We start from the raw sequence: 21,598 nt of genomic DNA, 5'->3' as shown, positions 1-21,598 counted from the left end.
TCATGCAGCAAGTAGTTATTTATTTTTTTAATGTTTATTTTACTGATTTTAGAGGGAGGAAGGGAGAGAGAGGGAGAGACAAGAACATCAATCTGACTGGGGATCAAACCACAATGTCTATGTTTTGGGACAATGCTCTACTGAGCCATATGGCCAGGGCTCAGAAAATAGTTATTGAGTACCGCTTGTGTATTGTGTGTTACTACTCTGGGCTCTGGGACTACAAGATGGACAGGGAGAGTCCCTGCCTCTAAGGAGCTAGGTCTGGTTCAGGAGCTGAGTGTCAAGCCAGAGCTACAATGAAAATAATTACAAATATGATATGTGTTTATTTTTCACTTTTGTCTGTTTAAGAAATTAGATAGCTCTGTTTGGGGGTAGTACTTTGAAACTGTTTAGGTATCCTTTTACTCTGCAAACTTTCAATTTATGTATGTTTATTTATATTAGTATAGATTTGAGGTTTACTGTTTTCCAAAGGGTTATAATTGTTACTGTTATTATTTAATACTCAAATTATTTCAGATTTTGCTAATGGGAGCTCCTTCAGCCTGGATTTTCTCTTTTTTGACATATCCCATTAATTATTATTATTTTAAATTTATTGATTTTAGAGAGAAAGGAAAGGAGAGAGAGAAACAAACATCAGTTTGTTGTTCCACTTATTTATGCATTCATTGGTTAATTCTTGTATGTGGCCTGACTAGGGATCCAACCCATAACCTTGGCATCTAGGGATGACGATGCCCTAATCAATTGAGCTACCTGGACAGGGCTGACATGCCTTTTTAAAGTACTTCCTTATTTTATGGCTTTACAGGTATCCCAGGCTTATTTTTTACTTTCTCTGTCATACCACTGCAGTCGGCTATTTCTCCAAGGAGTGTTTGTTCAGTGTGAATAATGGTATTTAGAAGCCAAGATCTGGGCAGTAGATATAGTCATGGTGACTGAGTGTGTCTGTTCCCAAGGCTCTTCTACTTGGCAAAGCTGGAGAATGTATGTACTACACACACACACACACACACACACACACACACACAAACATACACATACACGCTTCTGAGTGTGTCTGTTCCCAAGGCTCTTCTACTTGGCAAAGCTGGAGAATGTATGTACTACACACACACACACACACACACACACAAACATACACATACACGCTTCTGAGTGTGTCTGTTCCCAAGGCTCTTCTACTTGGCAAAGCTGGAGAATGTATGTACTACACACACACACACACACACACACACACACACACACACACACACAAACATACACATACACGCTTCTGTATTTATCCATTATTGTTTATCTATATCTCTATATAGTGAAAACCATGTGTTCACAGTAATACCTCCAATTCCAGTCCAACACCACAGGGTGTATTCCCTTCTTCTCCCTTCCGCATGCGGCCCGCCGAACAATTTTGTGCAGCCCGCAGACTAATCCACGAAGTGCACAAAATTGTTCGGCGGGCCGCATGCGGCCCGCAGGCCGCAAGTTTGAGACCCCTGCTTTACATGTTGCTCAATACATACCCCACCCCAGTAGACATTCTTCTCGATTTTCTCAGGCTTTGACTCCCCAAGCTGGGGGCCATCCTCTTCCTGCTTGGGCTCCAACTCCCTGCATCAGGCTCCCGCCCTTACTGATGCCCCAGTAGGTCAGCAGCAGTCTGTGAAAGGCTACTCTCCGTGTAGATAGCTTCCTTATCATGCTTGCCTTGATGTCCCCCGTTTGGCTGTCTGTGCAGATACTCTCCCTGTTGTGATTAGACTCTGGGCTACCCCGTGCGAGTGCCCTCTGCTCCTGTTCAGGTTCTTATACTACACTGTAGGCCACAGTGGCTTCTCTCCTGGCCTGCCTCAGATGTCTCCCCTGCTCACATCCTCGCCAACCCTACACCCCCACTTAGAACAATTCGTGAAGTGAGAGGGGACCAGAATAAAATTGTAAATTGATTTTTATATATCATACAAATGTATAATATTTAAAAAACAAACTTAAGTGGAGTGCTCAGTGCTCCTGGCACTTGTTACACTAACGTCTGAGGCACCAAAGTGAGCACAACTCGGTCTGGGCCGTCCCGGAGCACACAGTCAGCTCAGGGAGACAGTCATGAAACCATTGCAGTAAGATGAAGTAACCAGAGAGGAGTGGTCAGATTGGAAGAGGAAGTCAGAGTCTTGAGGGGGAGGTCTTCTGGGAAAGGATATTTTTGACAGAGTAATTTCCGCAGAGGAACTGAGCAAAACCAGCCTGGCATGTTTCATTCACTGTAGGAACCCCATTTTCAGATTTCTCTTGTGATCTTCTCATTTTGCTATTAATGATGAAGAGTGACATTGTAGTGAAGAAAGAAGAAAAATCATATTCCGTGTGTGAAATACATACACAGTCAATATAACATTTATGTACGTGTTTTAGATTTTAAATTGGCCGTGCTTTTATGAACACTGACTTTGACGTTACCTTAGAAGTCTTTTACCATTTGCTTATAAGCATGACTGATAAGGCTGTGCTTTATTATTCTGGTACTGTTTTGATAAACAGAAAAAGACTACAAAGTTATAACTTGGGTTTGAATAATTAAAAGTCCTCCATGGTGCCTAAGTTTAAAAAAAAAACTTTTTTAAAGCATCTAAGCCCTGTGGATTTTAATTGTTAGGAAGGAAGACGAACTTCAAGCGCTCATGTAAAATGGGATGCCTCTGCCAGGAAAGAAAGACTCGTAAATGAGACAGCAGCCAGAGCCCTTGAGGATGCAGTGTGAACATGTCACTAGAAATTGTTTAAGTGGAGAGCTCTGGCCCTTTTAAAACACTGTCTGTCACTTGAGGATTGGGTCACCTTGAAATGTGTTCATCTTTGAGTTAAAGGCATAAAAAGGCACTTTGAAAAATTTCAGTTGACTTTGGTGTGTGTTGCGTGCGTGTCTGTGGATGTACCTCTCGTCAGCCTGCCTCAGCCGAACAGTCAGTGCTCTGGAAACCAAAGGGGTTGCAAGAGAAGGGTAAATGTTTTATCTCAGCTCCAGCAAACTCTACAATTTTTTTTCTTAAATGCTGAGACACTGGCTGCAACTTCTGACTCTCTTTTTATAGTCAGGCCTTCCTCCCTAAAGCAAAGTCTCAGATGAGGGTAGCCTCTGGTAATGACTTCCTAAAAAGGTGCCACTTAACTGATGCTTTGGTTTGTTTGAAATGTGGTTAATATCAAGACTGTAGTATTTTCAAGGCTGGTAAAAGTAGCCAAATTAACTGCTTTTGTAATCTGCAGTCAGATGAGCTTTTGTACTGAACACATACATGGTGGTCACACTCCTTACCCCATGGCCATAAGATAGGTGTGTGTGTGTGTGTGTGTGTGTGTGTGTGTGTGTGTGAGAGAGAGAGAGAGAGAGAGAGAGAGAGAGTAATTTCTTTAAAATGTCTAACATATGACATTCAACTGGGTATCTTGCATCCTTAAAGTATACGGACTCGTTATCTCTATTGTAAAGATCCTTGAATAAACATTTCTTATGACTATTTCAAACCTTGTTTTCTGGAAGAATAGTAGTGTCCACATTCACACGTATACTTCCTCTTTTTTTTTTTTAACAACACAATTTCTTAGGAGGAAGGCATCTTAGCTATCATTCCCACACCCTTCTGTTACAGATGAGTCACCTGAGACAGGGAAATTAAACCTATGGCCACATGGCTGGTTAGAGACAGACAGTATTGGAATGAAACTCATGCTCTCTCTATGCTGGTTTATTATGATACTCAGAATTACTTCTCTTGCCATTAGCTTTGTAGGAGCTTAACTGGGCTGTGGTCCTGAATTAGTATCAGCTGAGATGCTTGTTAAAAATGTACATTCCTGAGCCTGACCAGGCGGTGGCGCAGTGGATAGAGCATTGGACTAGGATGCGGAGGACCCAGGTTCGAGACCCCAAGGTCGCCAGCTTGAGTGTGGGTTCATCTGGTTTGAGCAAAAGCCCACCAGCTTGAGCCCAAGGTCGCTGAACGCTCGTGGTCAAGGCACATATGAGAAAGCAATCAATGAACAACTAATGTGCTGCAATGAAAAAAACTGATGATTGATGCTTCTCATCTCTCCGTTCCTGTCTGTCTGTCCCTTATCTATTCCTCTCTCTGACTCTCTCTCTTTCTATCTCTGTAAAAAAGAAAAAAAAATTAAAAAAATGTACATTCCTGAACCCCGCAATAGTTTTACCTATAAATCTTAATGGTAAGGGGCCCAGGAATCTGCATTTTCACAAGCTCCCCAGATGGTTCTTTTTTTAAAAAATTTCTTTATTTTATTTATTCATTTTTAGAGAGGAGAGAGAGACAGAGAGGGAGAGAGAGGAGAGAGAAGGGGGGAGGAGCTGGAAGCATCAACTCCCATATGTGCCTTGACCAGGCAAGCCCAGGGTTTCGAACCGGCGACCTCAGCATTTCCAGGGCGACGCTTTATCCACTGTGCCACCACAGGTCAGGCCCAGATGGTTCTTATGAACACTGAAGATTCAGAAGAATGCTGTAATAAGCTCCGGAGCTTCCCAGATTAGAGATTCAGGGAATATTAAATTACTGTACACTATTTTTTGATAAATCCTCTTAGTCACTTTTACCTTTATATTAATATATTTATTATACTCTTCAATACTTGGTTTAAAAATTCCAATAAGAAAATTTGAGGAGACATTAGCCTTTCATTTTCTGATTAAAATTAAATGAGGAAATGTGTTAAAATGAGTGTGAAAAAATGGAAACAAGGCGGGTAAGGCAGTTAAGCAGGTGCACATATCGGAAAAGCGCATTGTATCTGAAAAGGAGCGAATTTTATTAAACTAATGCCAATTGCTGATGGAAAAATATAACCGGTGTACTTCATGATGATTTTGGAAATTGACATGAGCCTATTGTCTCCATGGTCTGAGATACTGGAAAGAATAGACCCTAAAAATCTCCCATTACCTGAAGCTGTGAAATTATTTACCAGGAAGAGTAATTTAGTTAATTTTCTGATGGAAAAAGGAACATTCATGTTTCCTTGGAATTTTTTTTTTTTTTACAAAGACAGAGAGAGGGATAGATAGGGACAGAAAGACTGGAAGGGAGAGAGATGAGAAGCATCAGTTCTTTGTTGTGGCACCTTAGTTCATTGATTGCTTTCTCATATGTGCCTTGACTGGGGGCAATGAGGGTGGGGGCTACAGTAGAGCAAGTGAACCCTTACTCAAGCCAGCGACCTTGGGCTTCAAGCCAGCGACCATGAGGTCATGTCTATGATCTCATGCTCAAGCCAGTGATCTCGCACTCAAGCTGGTGAGCCCGTGCTCAAGCCGGTGAACTTCGGGTTTCAAACCTGGGTCTTCTGCTTCCTAGTCCGACGTTTTATCAACTGTGCCAGTGCCTGATCATGCTTCTTGGAAATTATTAAGTTTGCACTGTGGTCGAACGTAGGTTGTGGCAATCCTCATTTTATTTATACTTGTGAAGGAGTTCAAGCGCTGTATATTGTAGTGTTTTGAGGGAAATTATTATTTTTTTCAGTATGTAGGGAAAACTTAAACGCTTCTAATAATTTTCCAGAGAAGAAACTGGAAACATACTTGGCAGCACAAAAGTAGGTATGCAGTTGTTTGTATGTAAAATAAACCCATAATAAATAATAGGACAAGAATAAACTGTTTCACGAGCTCACAACCGTGAACCTCCTTTTGTCCCACCTGCATTTTAGTCTTGAACCTTTATAAGCAGAATGTTTTTTTTTTTTTCTTTTTATCCTCTTTAAAAATCTTTGGACTCTTCAGGAGGCAACGGTTACTGCAATCTCAAACTTCTCCATCCAGCACATGTATGCAGAGTACCTGCTGTGTGCTCAGCGCCTTCCCTGTCTTCGTGAAGGAAATGAGCCGCAGAAGTCTGGGGCCGTCCCATTGAGAAGCTTCCCTTCGTCACACTAGCATATCCCTGGGGAGGCACACTGCGGACTCTTGTCCAGGAAAGCAGACTGCACATCATCGGGCTATGCAGTTGCCTTCTCTCAAATGATTAAATAGCCAACCATGTATTTTGTATTAACCTTTCAATGATCAGTTAAAAATACTGTGAGAAATCCCCTGAGCTAGGCAAAGGTCTAACGTGGCATTTTATGAGTGAAAGCACCTTTGCAGGTTGGCACCAGGAAGAAGACTATCACAATCTCAGTCTGTAGAAGAACACTCTGACTGGTTGTAATAGTACACTAGTAATTACATAACAGAGGTTGTGGGACATAGCGATGATTAGCATGTAGAGTCTGGACAACAGGCAGTGGTGCTAATAATAATTGTTAGGTCTCTGTCTCCCTCATGTCATGTAGAACTGTACTTTTCATGATGTAAGTAATTGTTTTCATCGGTGTTTGTTAAATGAATGAATAAAGAAGAATTGTTGCCATTTCTAGGAACTTAGAATGGCGTGTTACTGCCTGCAGTGTCAACCCCAGACACTTCTCTCTCCCTGTCTTGGAGGATCCTGGGCCATTTGGTCTCATTGCTGTTACCACCTCCCCCTCCTGGCAGGCAACTTGGTCTTTGTTTCTTGCAAAGGTTCCTCCTGTTCGGAATACCTATTGACATTGTTCTCTGCCTGTGGGAAGTGATCTTTAGCGTTGGAGATCAAACTTAAATACACGTCTTATTCCTCTTGTTTACTATCTGTCTTTTAACACTTAATGATTTTGATTATTTTCTCTTAAGTTTTCTTCTCACCATTTTGATCACATGGTCCTTAACACCGAGGACATAAGACTCATACCTATCTGTGAAATGTGGAGAATGAATTAATGTGGAGGTTTTACTCTTAAATATGAATGAAAAAGGCTAAAACTTAGGCTGAGATGAATCTTCCTAAATTTAATTATCTTTGAAAATGGCATTTGCCTAATTAAAAAGGTAATGCATAGTCACTATAGAAAATCTTTAGAAAGCATAAATATACTACACTTGATCTTAGCCAAAAGGCCGAGAAGTGATAGAAGAAAGCATAAATATAGAGAAGGAAATGAAAATTGCTCAGTATTGTCCTATGAAGAAATAGAAATCTGAAGGTTTAGTCCCTGTCTCAGGTAGCATGCACTGGGTAGAATATAATTGTTTTTGGTGACTTGGAGGATCATTGTCACAAGCATGTAATTCCTTGTTAAGTGCTCAATATTGTAAGTACTCAGTAATTATTAACTTAGGATAAAGGGTATAAACGGACTCCTGAAAGCTTTTTAGAGTCTCTTTGCTCTAATCAAGTGGCGTGCCGCTCTGCTTGTTTGTTCACTGAATGTGTTTTTAATACAGTTTTTGGTTCCTTTCCTGTGACCAGTCTGCATCTCTCTCCTGTAGAGTTTCTGACCTTCTGGTTTGATGTTTCTAGTATGCATATGGCTAGAAACAAGAGAACCAAGATTACTAGAATTTTGAGTGAACTAAGAACCAGCAGGTTTTAAGTGGAGTTTCTAGCAGTCTTCCATAGTTGGGGTTTACAAGAAAATTTAGCCTTCCTGCCCAAGGGCATCTATTATAAACAATGAAGCAATTTGTCTCTTTATGGAAGGGAAGGGTTCTAGTTTTCCATTGTGAGGAATGAGGAAACAGTCATTCTTTTTTTTTTTTTTTAATTCTCTGGTTCAGATGAGGAACCCAGGTTGAAAAAGGTTCAGATGGCTGGATGGCTGGGCTCTTCTTATGAGTCAGGTGCATAAAGCCATCTGTGGACTCTGAAATCTCTCTTTACAGATCAAAGTCCTTTTCCTTCCTTACTCTTTGGTTCCTGGGAACATGGCAGAAAGGTAAAGATGATGTATACCTGATTTTTTTTTTTTTTTGTATTTTTCTGAAGCTGGAAATGGGGAGAGACAGTCAGACAGACTCCCACATGCGCCCGACCGGGATCCACCCGACACGCCCGCCAGGGGCGATGCTCTGCCCACCAGGGGGCGATGCTCTGCCCCTCCGGGGCCTCGCTCTGTTGCGACCAGAGCCACTCTAGCGCCTGGGGCAGAGGCCAAGGAGCCACCCCTAGTGCCCGGGCCATCTTTGTTCCAATGGAGCCTCCCTGCGGGAGGGGAAGAGAGAGACAGAGAGGAAGGAGAGGGGGAGGGGTGGAGAAGCAGACGGGCGCTTCTCCTGTGTGTCCTGGCCGGGAATCGAACCCGGGACTTCTGCACGCTAGGCCAACGCTCTACCACTGAGCCAACCGTCCAGGGCCTGATTTTTTTTTTAAACAATGGTTAATTCTTGCCTCATGGCACCAGTCATATGTTCTCCTAGAGTGTTCTCAGTGAATGTATATTGACAGACCAGCTGATTATTTTTAACCTTTAAATGTGAAGGTTTTAAAATATTTATAGAAGTGGAGAGATTGCTGTAAAGAATGCATGTGCCTGTCCCCCAGATCCAACAGACACCAATTTTGCCACGCTTGCATTGCCAGCCCTCCTTTTTTGCTGTTGTATTTTAAAGTAAATACAAAATGACACCACATGAGTTTATCCCTACTACTTTGAAGTATATCTCTAGATAAACATTATATGGTTACACAACTGCTTGATCATTGTCATGCTAACAATTAAAAGTAATTTACTTAAAAAGGTTTTAAAAGGGAGATCCTCTTGCCATCATGAAGATGGTGAAACAAATAATAAAAGTTAATACTTATTGGTTTTTACAATATGCAACACATTATGCTAAGTACATACCTGTTCCTTACTCCTCTTGACAGCTCTGTGTTGTCCCAATAGGTTTGATTTTACAAATGAGGATGCTGAAATTTGGGAAATGAGGCATCTTGCCCATGTTCATACTTCTAGTAAGTGAGTGGTAAATTGGGACTCACTGTTGGTCTGCATGACTCTAGAGATTGCTCTTAATCTGAAGATTACATTGCTTCTATATGCACTCATATTTTTTATTATTCATATGACCTCAGAGTCCATATATGACCAATTGCTCATTTAATCTTCTTTTTTTTTTTTTTTTTTTTTTAAATTTTTTATTTATTCATTTTTTAGAGAGGAGAGGGAGAGACAGAGAGAGAGAAGGGGGGAGGAGCTGGAAGCATCAACTCCCATATGTGCCTTGACCAGGCAAGCCCAGGGTTTCGAACCGGCGACCTCAGCATTTCCAGGTCGACGCTTTATCCACTGCGCCACCACAGGTCAGGCCAATTTAATCTTCTTAATTGGAAACCTAAAGTGAAGATACATAAGAAATCTAAAGATAATCTCCAAATGTTGTTTTTATTAATAATTTTCAATTTCTTGCTCATTGTTTCTCTTACACAGATTCTATTCTTTTTTTTTTCTATTCTATTCCATTCCATTCCATTCCATTCCATTCCATTTTAAGGGAGAGGAGGGGAGATAGTGAGATAGATTCCTATATGCACCCTGACTGGGATCCACACAGTAACCCCCATCTGAGGCCAATGCTTGAATCAACCGAGCTATGTTTAGCACCTGAGGCTGACGTGCTTGGACCAACTGAGCCATCCTCAATGCCCGGGCCAGCACTCAAACCAATCCAGCCACTGTGGGAGGGGATGAGGGAGAAAAGGGGGAGAGTTGTTAAGGGGATATTGGGAAAATAAGTTTGTAACAGGTTTGCTTGCTTATATTTTGCCTAATTGTTGCATTGGCGCAGGGCAGCACCAAGTGTGTGTAGTCTGTGAAAGACTGTGGTGCTTGCCCTCAAGGTAGCAGATTCCAAATTGCAGACTGCCTGCCTCCGAAGGTAGGGATGATTGTTTGCGAGAGAAGTGTTTTTCCCCCCAGCCTGTTCTGTTGGAGTGCAGAGAGAGAGAGAGACCAAGAATGTGCAAGAGAGAGCTGAAGGGCTTGGGAGCCCTGAGAGGAAGGGAAGTGGTCTTCCCTGCCTGTTTGCTCCTCTGCTATTATGAGACTTTAATAAATGGAATGGCCCACCATTTTATGGCTCCACAGTTCCTTTACCGTCTGCCTGAATTCAGTGCGAACCTGCATGGCCATGGCGATGGCTACGAGCCTTACAGGGGGAGAAACAGATGGTCGCTTCTCTTATGTGCCCTGACTGAGAATTGAACCTAGGATGTTCATAGGCCAGGCTGATGCTCTATCCACTGAGCCAACTGGCCAGGGCCACTTATAAGGATTTTTTTTTTTTTTTAATTTTTTAACTCCCGCATGCGCCCGACCGGGATCCACCCAGCATGCCCACCAGGGGGCGATGCTCTGCCCATCCGGGGCGTCGCTCTGTCGAGATCAGAGCCACTCCAGCGCCTGGGGCAGAGGCCAAGGGGCCATCCCCAGCGCCTGGGCCATCTTTGCTCCAATTGAGCCTCGGCTGCGGGAGGGGAAGAGAGAGACAGAGAGGAAGGAGGGGGTGGGGGTGGAGAAGCAAATGGGCGATTCTCCTATGTGCCCTGGCCGGGAATTGAACCTGGGTCCCCCGCATGCCAGGCTGACGCTCTACCACTGAGCCAACCGGCCAGGGCCTATAAGGATTTTTAAACAAGAATCAATGACTACTTTAGTACTCCACTATTTATATATTTGCATTTTGGACTATATGGTAGACACGCCATGGGCAGGCAATGAAAAGAACAGGAAAAGGCCAGCAGCCCAGATCAACCTATTTGGATTGTTAACCCTTGAATAACTGAGAGTCAGCTGATGTCAGAGATGCCACATTTTGCCCCAGAGTGTACTACCCCCTTGCTGCACGCTGTCCCCGCCAGTGAGGATTAGATAAGTCTCTACTTTGAGGCTGCTTTTCACCCTTGTTCTAAAACTGTTTAGAAGAACAGAAATCTACTTCCCACCAACATGTGAGAAGTTGATGGTGGAAAGAATTACCTTTTCCTGGGGAAAGTGTCTTTAATAAGTACCAATGAATGACACTTTAATTGTACAATTTGAAATATTTAAACCACAGGCAGTGTTGGGTTGTAGGGAGCCTTCTTGCTATGCCAAAATCTTGCCATTTTGATTATTCTCCACTCTGTGTTTTGGATAGTGGACCTTAAATAAGTCTCTCAGCCTTCTAGATCTGTAGCTGTGAAATCCTGCCCTGCAGACAGTAGTCTTGTCTGAAAATTGGACAAGACTCAGCTCCTTTAGAGAGCTGACTCAATCATGTGGCTTCCATGACTGCTTTGGGTTCACCTGGCTCCCCTGAGTGGACAGTGGGAAGCCTGTGTTCCTGTTCCTCCACGAGGGGGAGCACTTCCAGACCAGCATGGCCTAGAGATGTTACTGGACAGACTTCTTTTTTCAAGTAGGGTGGTGATGCTTTCACACTTTTGATGACTTGTCATGGAACATCTGAAAGCACAGGGAAAATCAGTCACCTTATCAAAACCTGTGCCACAGAAGAACTTCCTAAGGAGAAATTGCCGGAAGTTAGGTGCTGTGAGAAGCTATGTTTTGAATCAGCAACCAGCAGGTGGTAATTTCCACTTGAGTTCCGTTTTGAAGAGATAGTCCCAGATGGTGTTGCCAGTCACTGTGCTCCATAATGTGGCGGGTGGGGGTGTGGGGGTGGGGGTGGGGGGGTTTGTTTTGGGAGACAATATCAACTCAAGCCCTGTCTGTTTACAGTCAGGGTATTTTAGCACATGTTGGATGCCTGCTGTTTAAGAGCTACACCTACATTCCAGGCTCGTTCTCTGTGTGTTTAAAATACATATTTAAACACAGATAAAGGCAATACTGGAGAGCATGAGATTGTGGTAAGGAGGGATCTGGAAAGCATTTGACATTTTCTGCAAATCAAAGGGTAGTAAGCTAACATAAAACTTGTATAACATATATAATAGCTACACAATAAATTTCCCTATTTTAAAATTTTTACTTTTCATTCAAAACTTAGTTCACTTAGATTTCAAAGGAGGATCTCTTGCTCAAGATTGAGAATTTGGTTATGTATTTCTAGAATACATAAAATTTTCTGTAAATGAACATATATGTTGGAATGGTTACCCATTTAATTTTTCTAACTTATCTTTGTAATCAACATTTCTGAAAATTGATAAATAATAAGACTCTAGAGTAAGTGTTCATTAGATAAGTCTTATTGATGCCATTCTATGACTATTTTAGGTAAGCAGTCACAATCATATGCTCAGAAACCATTACTTGAGAACTAGCAATATTTTTTTTACCTGGAAACAAATTTTTATTACATAAAGGTCACATAATTGAATATTTCTCTACTTTGTACACAATTATTCTTACTCTCCACAGAAAGGCTGCGTAACTTCTCATCGGGTGATGGCAAGCACTAAAATCCTGATTTTAACAGAATAGTAGTAAAAATGCCTCAGTGATTTAAGTTGAAAGCAGTATATTGGTACATGGCTCTTGCACTTAGTTATCAGGAATGTACAAATGTATTTTTATTCAAAAATACAAAATAAATTATCTGTAGGCCTGTACAATGACAGCAGTAAACCATTGTATGTTATCAATGGAAACCAGTAACTAATGGTTATTAGTGATTTTCTTACATCAGCCAGCCTTTTCTTCAGTCATTTCCTTCACTGACTTCTCTGAAGTTATAGGTGAGGAGCACTGCCTCGAGCTTCCTCTCACAGTTCTCATCAATAATGATAAAGCACTATTCTGGGGCTAGAACATGCCGCCTCCTATCCCACCTCACATTCCACCCATCCCGCCATTGCAGTCTCTTTCTCTTCCTTAGGGATTTCTGTGACTACACATTCTGCTGTTAACAGCAAGGCCACTCCAGCAGCATCCAGTAAAGCAGTTCTTACAACCTTAGTTGGATCAATGATTCCTTTTTCTACCATATTCACAAAATCTCCAAGCATAGCATCATAGCCAACTTCTGAGGAACTCTGCATAATTTTCTCAACTATCAATGCTCCCTCAACACCTGCATTCTTAGCAATAGTCATTGCAGGAATTTTGAGTGCTTTTAAAATAATTTCCATACCAATTTTTTGATCTTCATTAGTTGGAGTTAATGAATCCAAGACTGGAATGCACCGAAACAGGGCACAACCCCTCCCAGAACAATGCCTTCCTCCACAGCCACTCTTGTAGCACTGAGGGCATCTGTAACTCTGTCTTTCTTTTCATTGACTTCAACATCGCTTGTCCCACCAACCTTCAGCACGGCTACTCCATCTGAGAGTTTTGCCAGACGCTCATTTAGTTTTTCCTTTTCATATTCACTAGTTGTGATATCTAACTGTTTGACGATTCCTTGAATACGTTTTTCAGTTTGATCCTTGTCACCTTTTCCTTTCAGGAGCATGGCATCATCTTTGGTCACAATGACTTCTCCAACTTTTCCTAAGTCATGAGACTGAACATCTTCAATCCTTCTTCTCCAAACACTGCACCACCAGTAGCAATAGCCATGTCTTTAAGCTGGTTCTTTCTATTGTCACCAAAACCTGGAGCTTTGACTGCTACAACTTGAAGACCAACTTTTAGCCTATTCAAAACAAGCATACTTAGAGCTTCTTCATCAGCATCTTCAGCAATTATGGCCAAGGGCTTATGGTGAGCATTGGCAATTTCAAGAGCAGGTACAATGGACTGAACACTAGAAATTTTCTTTTCACTCAATAGAACATAAGCATCTTGGAATTCACATTTTTGGCCTTTTGCAGTATTAATAAAGTATGGAGAAATATAACCTCGATCAAACTTTATGCCCTCAATAATTTCTTTTTTTTTTTTGTATTTTTCTGAAGCTGGAAACGTGGAGGCAGTCAGACAGACTCCCGCATGCGCCCGACCGGGATCCACCCGGCACGCCCACCAGGGGGTGATGCTCTGCCCATCCGGGGCATTGCTCTGTCGCGACCAGAGCCACTCTAGCGCCTGGGGCAGAGGCCAAGGAGCCATCCCCAGCGCCCGGGCCATCTTTGCTCCAATGGAGCTTCGGCTGCGGGAGGGGAAGAGAGAGACAGAGAGGAAGGAGAGGGGGAGGGGTGGAGAAGCAGATGGGCGCCTCTCCTGTGTGCCCTGGCTGGGAATCGAACCCGGGACTTCCGCACACCAGGCCAATGCTCTACCACTGAGCCAACTGGCCAGGGCCCCCTCAATAATTTCTAATTTATCATTCAGTGTTTTTCCATCCTTTACTGTAATGATGCCCTTTCTTCCAACCTTTTTCATCGCATCAGAAATGATGTTGCCAATTTCTTTGTCTCCATTTCCAGAAATTATGGCAACCTGAGCTATTTCTTCAGGGGTTGTCACAGGTTTCAACTGTTTCTTAAGTTCAGATATTACAGCATCAACAGCTAATACCACAACTCTTCTGATTTCCACTGGATTAGCACTTTTACTGATCTTTTCAAAGCCCTCCTTAACAACAGAGAGTGCCAGTACATAGCAGTGGTGCTACCATACCCAGCCTCTTCGTTTGTGTTATTGGCAACATCTTGCACAAGTTTAGCGCCAATATTTTTATATTTATCTTTTAAGTCAATAGACTTTGCCACAGTCACACCATCTTTTGTTACTCTGGAACTTCCCCAGCTCTGTTCAATAATCATCATTCTTCCCTCTGGCCCCATAGTAATGGCCACAGCATCAGCTAACAAGTCTACACCTTGAAGCATTAAGGCTCAGGCATCTGCACCAAATTTTACATCTTTGGCATAAGCCCGAGCAAGGTGACGAGCCCGTGCCCTGGACACTGGCCTAATCTGGCGAAGGATTCTATGTAATCGAAGCATTTCTGCGGGGCAGTGGCTAGGCGTGCGAGCAGCAAGGAAGGCCATCGGCAGCAAGTGAGGGTGCAATATTTTTGGTAATAGTAGTAATTGGTTTCAAAATTTAAATATACAAATTTAATCATACCATTGTAATGAGTCTCAGTAGGTCATTTACAAAATAGTATCCCAAAAGATTAAGTGTCAGGAATAATAACTCACAAACGAGACCAAGAGACATGGACAAGAGTATGGTGGTAATGGGGGGGGGGGGGAGGGAAGGAGGGAGAAGGGGAGGGGCACAAAGAAAACCAGATAGAAGGTGACGGAGGACAATCTGACTTTGGGTGATGGGTATGCAACATAATTGAATGACAAGATAACCTGGACATGTTTTCTTTGAATATATGTACCCTGATTTATTGATGTCACCCCATTAAAATTAATAAAAATTTATATAAAAAAATATGAACTCACAAACTTTAGGAAATAAGTTAAAACTCTTCATAAAATATGTCATTCATAATTTCCTATATCTTACCTTAGATGTAAAACATAAAAGGAAATGTTCCTGGGAGAGGTAGTATGTTGCCTTAAGTCCATGGGTATGGTACAAATGACTGAGGACAGATTTTTCCGGAAGTGAGGTTGAAGCGGGATAGTATGTGGTGAGAGCAGAAAGACATTGACTTCCGGGTAGTGGTGATGGGGGAAACAGGTTTCCAGAGAAGGAAGTACATGTTCTCTATAACCATTACGTTCCATTAACATCCTTATTCAAATTTGTCCAAAATACTTACTATTATTTTTTAGTTTATTCTGTAGCATTTAAATTATGTTAATGGTATTTTGACAGGATTAATGGTGTACAGGTCCATTTTCTCATTCAAGTGTCTGTGCAGACTCTAACTTGTATGAACAGCTCAGCGTCCAGCCTGGGCAGCAGCTTTCTGAATAATATTTTCTATTGACTTATGTGAAATCAATAAATAACAGGGCATTTTTGGACATTTTCAGATTTTAATTTAGGAAAGTCTGTCATCAAGTCTCTCTTCAAGAGGAAAGACTTAAATAGGTTTTCTCTGAAGCTCTTGGCCCCTAGAATAATTGATCAATCTTCTCAAAGGGCTGAGAGCTGGATCTTTACCGAGCAGGGCACCAAAGTTTTCCATCTTCTTGATGAATTTCTCAAAGGTCTAATTATTCTTTCTGAACACTAGGCACATTTAGGGGCTTGGGAAACTCTGCTCAGAAATTTTCCCAGAATACATTAAATTGAAAGACTATGTATTTAGAAATCCAAATTTGGTTTAGTAAGTCTTTTGGTGTATCTTCACGAGAACGTGTAATATTAAAAATCAAGATTTGGGCAATAAAATGTCTTGTAACATGGGAAATTTTGTCTATTAGCAAATTTATTTGAGATGTTAATTTGACTAAAAAGTATGAAAAAACTGCCTGACCAGATGGTGGAGCAGTGGATAGAGCGTCGGACTGGGATGTGGAAGACCCAGGTTCGAGACCCCAAGGTCGCCAGCTTGAGCGTGGGCTCATCTGGTTTGAGCAAAAATTCACCAGCTTGGACCCAAGGTCTCTGGCTCAAGCAAGGGGTTACTCGGTCTGCTGAAGGCCCATGGTCAAAGCACATATGAGAAAGCAATCAATGAACAACTAAGGTGTTGCAATGCGCAACGAAAAACTAATGATTGAGGCTTCTCATCTCTCCATTTCTGTCTGTCTGTCCCTGTCTATCACTCACTCTGACTTTCTGTCTCTGTAAAAAAATAAAATTAAATTAAAATTAAAAAAAGTATGAAAAAACTAATTTTTAGATGACAGTATTCAAAGTTTTATCAATCAAGGATTAATTTGCGATATTTCTTGTTATGTAAGTGTGTGTGTGTGTGTGTGTGTGTGTGTGTGTGTTTGTTTTCCAAATTTGACAAGCATATAAGAACCCATAGAGACCCTTACTCTGCCTGGCAAAATATCAGGTATAGATAGATAGAGACTGAAGAACCAACACTTGATTTAGGCTGATGGAGTTGAATCTATTTCCTGAAGGTGAAGGATTGGCCAGGTAGAATATAAAAGAAACTGTAAAGGACTTTTTGTTTTCTTTCCCCTGAGATACTTTCTTCTGTCTGTACAAATCAAAAGCTTTGGGATATGCTGAGATTTTGGTCATACTGTAAGTCCATATGTGAAGTCCTGAATGCCTGTCCTGATGACTATAAGACAGGATAAGCTACATCTTTAAGGAGTATAATGGTCACTTTCTAATGAAGTTTCTGAAAGAGTGAAAATGAAAGAGCTGGATGGAATTTATCAGTGGGTGATAATCAGTGATTCTTCATGTTGGATGTACGCCTGGAAGCAAATCTCTTGGGAGAATGATGAGAGGGATAAAGTAATTCACAGATTTTAAGTAGTTTATAAACACTGAAGTGACATTGGCTCCTTAGTGTCAACCTTGAGTTCAAACTCCTACTGCTATCTAATCTTTGGAGAAGATGCCTTTAAGAGAACAAAATATGTAAAGGGTACCCCCAGCTTCTTTTATTGGACAGTATACACAGCCTTCTGGTATTTATCCTGATTAATTATAGAATGCTTCTCTCCTTTTTAAAAAAAAAATTATTTTAATTGTTATTGTATCATATATGTGTGTGTGTGTGTGTGTGTGTGTGTGTATACTGCTCACAAAAATTAGGGGATATTCCAATGCTTCATATTCATTTTGAAATATCCCCTCATTTTTGTGAGCAGTTATATATATAAATATATATAATCTCTCTCTCTCTCTCTCTCTCTCTCTCTATATATATATATATATATATATATATATATTCTCTTTAACAAGATATATGTGTAAGAATTCATACAGCAAACTCCTGTCCCACTCTTCTCCATGCAGTTACTCCTCCCCAGAGGGAGCCTTTTCTTCTAGTGTTTACCTCCATATTTCAAAATAACATGCTTGTACTGTTATTCTTAATTTTTCAGTTTTAAATTTTATTAATCGACTTTCTGCTGTGGAAGATAGAGAGTTAGGTCGCTCACACTTAATCTCCCTCCTTTTCCAGAGACCCTCTTCCATCCTCTCATTATAGTCATATCATTTCAGTTAGATACATTTTCAGTGTTTCTATTATTATGACTGTGTAAGTATTAATTTATAAGCCATATGGTATACTATGATTACGTTTTATTTTTTGAATACATTTTTATTTTCTCTGTAATTGTCTCATTTGTTTAGTTTTCAGTATAGTTATTACTAATGCAATCCTATAACAGCTGTAGAGATGAAACTGCTGTTTTGGTACATTCAGAGACATGATGTAATTTATTCGTTCTGTATTTTTTCTCAGCGACATCACCCCTAGTGTCATCACCGCGCCTGCTCGAGCACAGCTTCCCTGTGGGCCTGCCACACGTCTGGTGCCCTGGGCTCTCCCTGTGCCTTCATCCAGGGTTTCTTTTCAGACTACTGTTATGGGTCCCCTGCTTCCAGGATTCCATGTCTTTCTGATTTGATGGAGTACAACCATCAGTGACTTTCTGAAAATAAAGGCTTTGACTGTCAAAAAATGCTTTTATTTTTCAGTCCTATTTAATTGATGATTTGCCTGAGTATTGTGAAATTCTAGTTCCTTAGGAATTTCAAGGCCTTCTTCCACTCTATTTGGCTTCCATCCAGTGTTCCTCTTGACATATTTGATGCTCTTCTTATCTCCATTTTATAATGTGACCTGCTTTATTTTTCTTTCTGGAAGTTTAAAATTTTTCGCAATATCTTTGGAGTTCTGAAAGTTCATAGTGATGTGCTTTGGTGTGGGGCCCCTTTTTAAAATGTCCACCTGATGTGCTCTTTTAGTTATGAACCATACCTCCTTTAGTTCTGGAAAATGTTCTTGAATTATTTCTCTGATTAATTTTTCCCTTTCATTTTCTTAACTTTCTTCTGGAATTCCTGTTCCTTGGACATTGTACTTTTTAGACTGATCCTTCGATTTTATTCCCCACTCCACTCATTTCTTGTCTCATCCCCCCCCCCCCCATGGGAGGATGGAGGAGTAGGGAGATGTCCCTCAACTTCATCTTCCAAGTCTTCTCTTGGACTTTTCATTTTTGCTAATCATATTTTCAATTTCTAAGAGCTCTTTAGTTTTCTGAATGTTTCTTAATAGTGCCCATCTAAGAAATGTCCATACCTGTAGGGAATTTTTATAACAGTTTATATGAGCCAAACGGATATCATATGCCTTGGAGCAAGATCTCAAATGCTTAGGAGAGTAACAGTTTTTGCAGCTTCTTTTATGCATTTGCAATTAAGGAGGGAAAGTAAGGAAGATTACATGGAAGTTGAGAAAGCAAGGTGGGGTTGGCTTACAGCAGGGTTCCCCAAACTACGGCCTGCATGCGGCCCCCTGAAGCCATTTATCCGGCCCCCGCCGCACTTCCGGAAGGGGCACCTCTTTCATTGGTGGTCAGTGAGAAAAGCATAGTTCCCACTGAAATACTGGTCAGTTTGTTAATTTAAATTTACTTGTTCTTTATTTTAAATATTGTATTTGTTCCCATTTTGTTTTTTTACTTTAAAATAAGATACGTGCAGTGTGCATAGGTATTTGTTCATAGTTTTTTTTTTATAGTCCGGCCCTCCAATGGTCTGAGGGACAGTGAACTGGCCCCCTGTGTAAAAAGTTTGGGGACCCCTGGCTTACAGGATAGTTAATAAGATTTTGTTTTCTTTTAAAAAAATATTTATGAGTTTATTTGAGCCAAATTGAGGACAATTACCAGGGACCAAGATCTCAAATGCTCCTGCTTATCTTCTCTCTTGAGGATGGTTGTTTCAAAGGTGTGTGAAGGTAGATGCACAGAAACATGGACAGGGTTTGTTTAAGGCAAAGATAAGCGTTTTACTAAAGAAGTTATATGCCTGCGGCATGACTACCCACCAGGACCTGCCCAGTTAGGAATTTATGATCAGATCACCCTGTGAGGTCACTTTCCGTAGGACTCCTTTTTCCCCACCCACAATAGATTGCCCTCCATTCCCTCCCTTCCTGTCCAGTTGTTTTCACTCTGCATCTTTTGTTAGATCCTTTGCTTATATATCAGGTAACCCTTTGTTGTTCTTTTGTATTTAAAAATGAGGCATTTGTGTAGTAAAGCATTTAGCTTTGTCTATAGAGAGGTCTGGCTTTTACCCGTAGTTCCTGGGGGTTAATCTCTAAACTGCTTTACTGTCCTGCCTGGTAAGAATATCTTTGTTTATTTGGGGGGCTTTGGGCCATACCAGATAGTTTGACAGTGTGGTTCCTGGAGACTACTTTGGGTCATACGGTATTAGCTTGACCTTTGGAGGGGCTGCGAACTGAGCTCCGCTACTGGGGGTTAACCATCTTTGTGACCAAGACCCACTAAAGACTCTGGACATAAAGGCTCCCGTGAGCTTTCCTGGTTGGCAGTACTCTGTGCATATTGTCACATTGCTGCCAGCAGCAGTTAACACTGTTCATTACTCCACTGACAGAGGACAGTTGGAAGTTCTGTGATTGGAACTCACCTGGACTCTGCCTCTAGGGCTCTTCCTTTGGCTGATATTAATCCATAGTCTTTTTCTGTGATAAACCAAAGCTGTGAGCATAACAGCTGCATAACAGCTTTCTAGCTTTCATTGACTTCAGGAAGTTCTCCTAGTAAATTATCAAACCTGAGAGTGGTCTTGTTGTATCAGAACAGTGAGAGACAGACATTTTTGCCACACAATTAAGTAGCCAAATTAAACATTCTTTATTTTAAAGCCAGTGACCACATGGAGACCTAAGTCATCCAAATCATGCAGCCCCGAACACAGTTTGGGGCTAGCTTTTAAAGACTAAATTACACACTGATTGGGAAATGGGGAGGAGGAGAAGCCTAGCAGTAAAACAAAGCAGTGAAACAGCTCTCTTACAATGTTTATCTATAGGGTTAATTCAGGGAGAAACATTCTGGGAACACCTGCAACCTTGCAAAGCTAGCCCAAGGCCACAAGCCTGGGAAATTAGCCTCAAGGCCAAGGGTACGGAGGTTGTTTTTTTTTTAATACATAAATTTTTATTAATTTTAATGGGGTGACATCAACAAATCAGGGTACATATATTCAAAGAAAACATGTCCAGGCTATCTTGTCACTCAACTATGTTGCATACCTATCACCCAAAGCCAGATTGTCCTCTGTCACCTTCTATCTAATTTTATCCGTACCCCTCTCTTCCCCCTTCCCCTCTCCCTCTCCCTCCCTCCCCCCCCATAACCACCACACTCCCATCCATGTCTCTCAGTCTCGTTCCTATGTCCCACCAATGCATGAAATCATGCAGTTCCTGGCTTTCTCCGATCCACTCACTTCACTCCGTATAATGCTGTCAAGATCCCACCATTTTGCTGTAGATGATCCGATGTCATCATTACTTATGGCTGAGTAGTACACCATAGTGTAAATGTGCCACATCTTCTTTATCCGGTTATATGTGTGTGTGTGTGTGTGTGTGTGTGTGTGTGTGTGTGTGTGTGTATATATATATATATATATATATATTTATTTATTTATTTATTTTTTTACTGTGATTAAAGCCTTTAAGCAAACTCTTGGCCAATACAACAAGAATCCATAAAAGAGTAGTATCCTTAACATGTTCACCAAGTCCAAGTTGGTACCAACACCATTCCAAATCCCTGCGAATGCAACCCAACCCCAGTTGAGTCCGTTAGAAGCTATCACAAGGAACAGGAGTCCAGAAAAAGTCCACATCCAGGAAAAGTCCGCATGGCACTGGAATTGTTGTCACAAGTCCCAATGATCGCTGCGGGTAGGGAGTTTTATGGAAAAAGTAAGTTCTGCT

General features: G+C 41.3%; 1 protein-coding gene and 2 pseudogenes across 1 annotated transcript in view; 1 reads left to right on the top strand and 2 right to left on the bottom strand.

Annotated features, from left to right (window-relative positions):
- The window catches only part of DERA (deoxyribose-phosphate aldolase), a 154,267-nt gene that overhangs the window by 4,420 nt on the left and 128,249 nt on the right, over positions 1-21,598 (top strand). The window lies entirely within an intron of this gene.
- On the bottom strand, positions 6,858-7,015 carry LOC136390085 (U2 spliceosomal RNA; annotated as a pseudogene).
- Positions 12,637-14,781, bottom strand: LOC136384669 (60 kDa heat shock protein, mitochondrial-like; annotated as a pseudogene).

The sequence above is a fragment of the Saccopteryx leptura genome, chromosome 1 (genome assembly GCF_036850995.1).
Source record: "Saccopteryx leptura isolate mSacLep1 chromosome 1, mSacLep1_pri_phased_curated, whole genome shotgun sequence".
In the NCBI taxonomy this organism is placed as follows: domain Eukaryota; kingdom Metazoa; phylum Chordata; class Mammalia; order Chiroptera; family Emballonuridae; genus Saccopteryx; species Saccopteryx leptura.
Note: the sequence above shows the minus strand (reverse complement) of the source record. Positions and strands in the feature narration are given on the sequence as shown.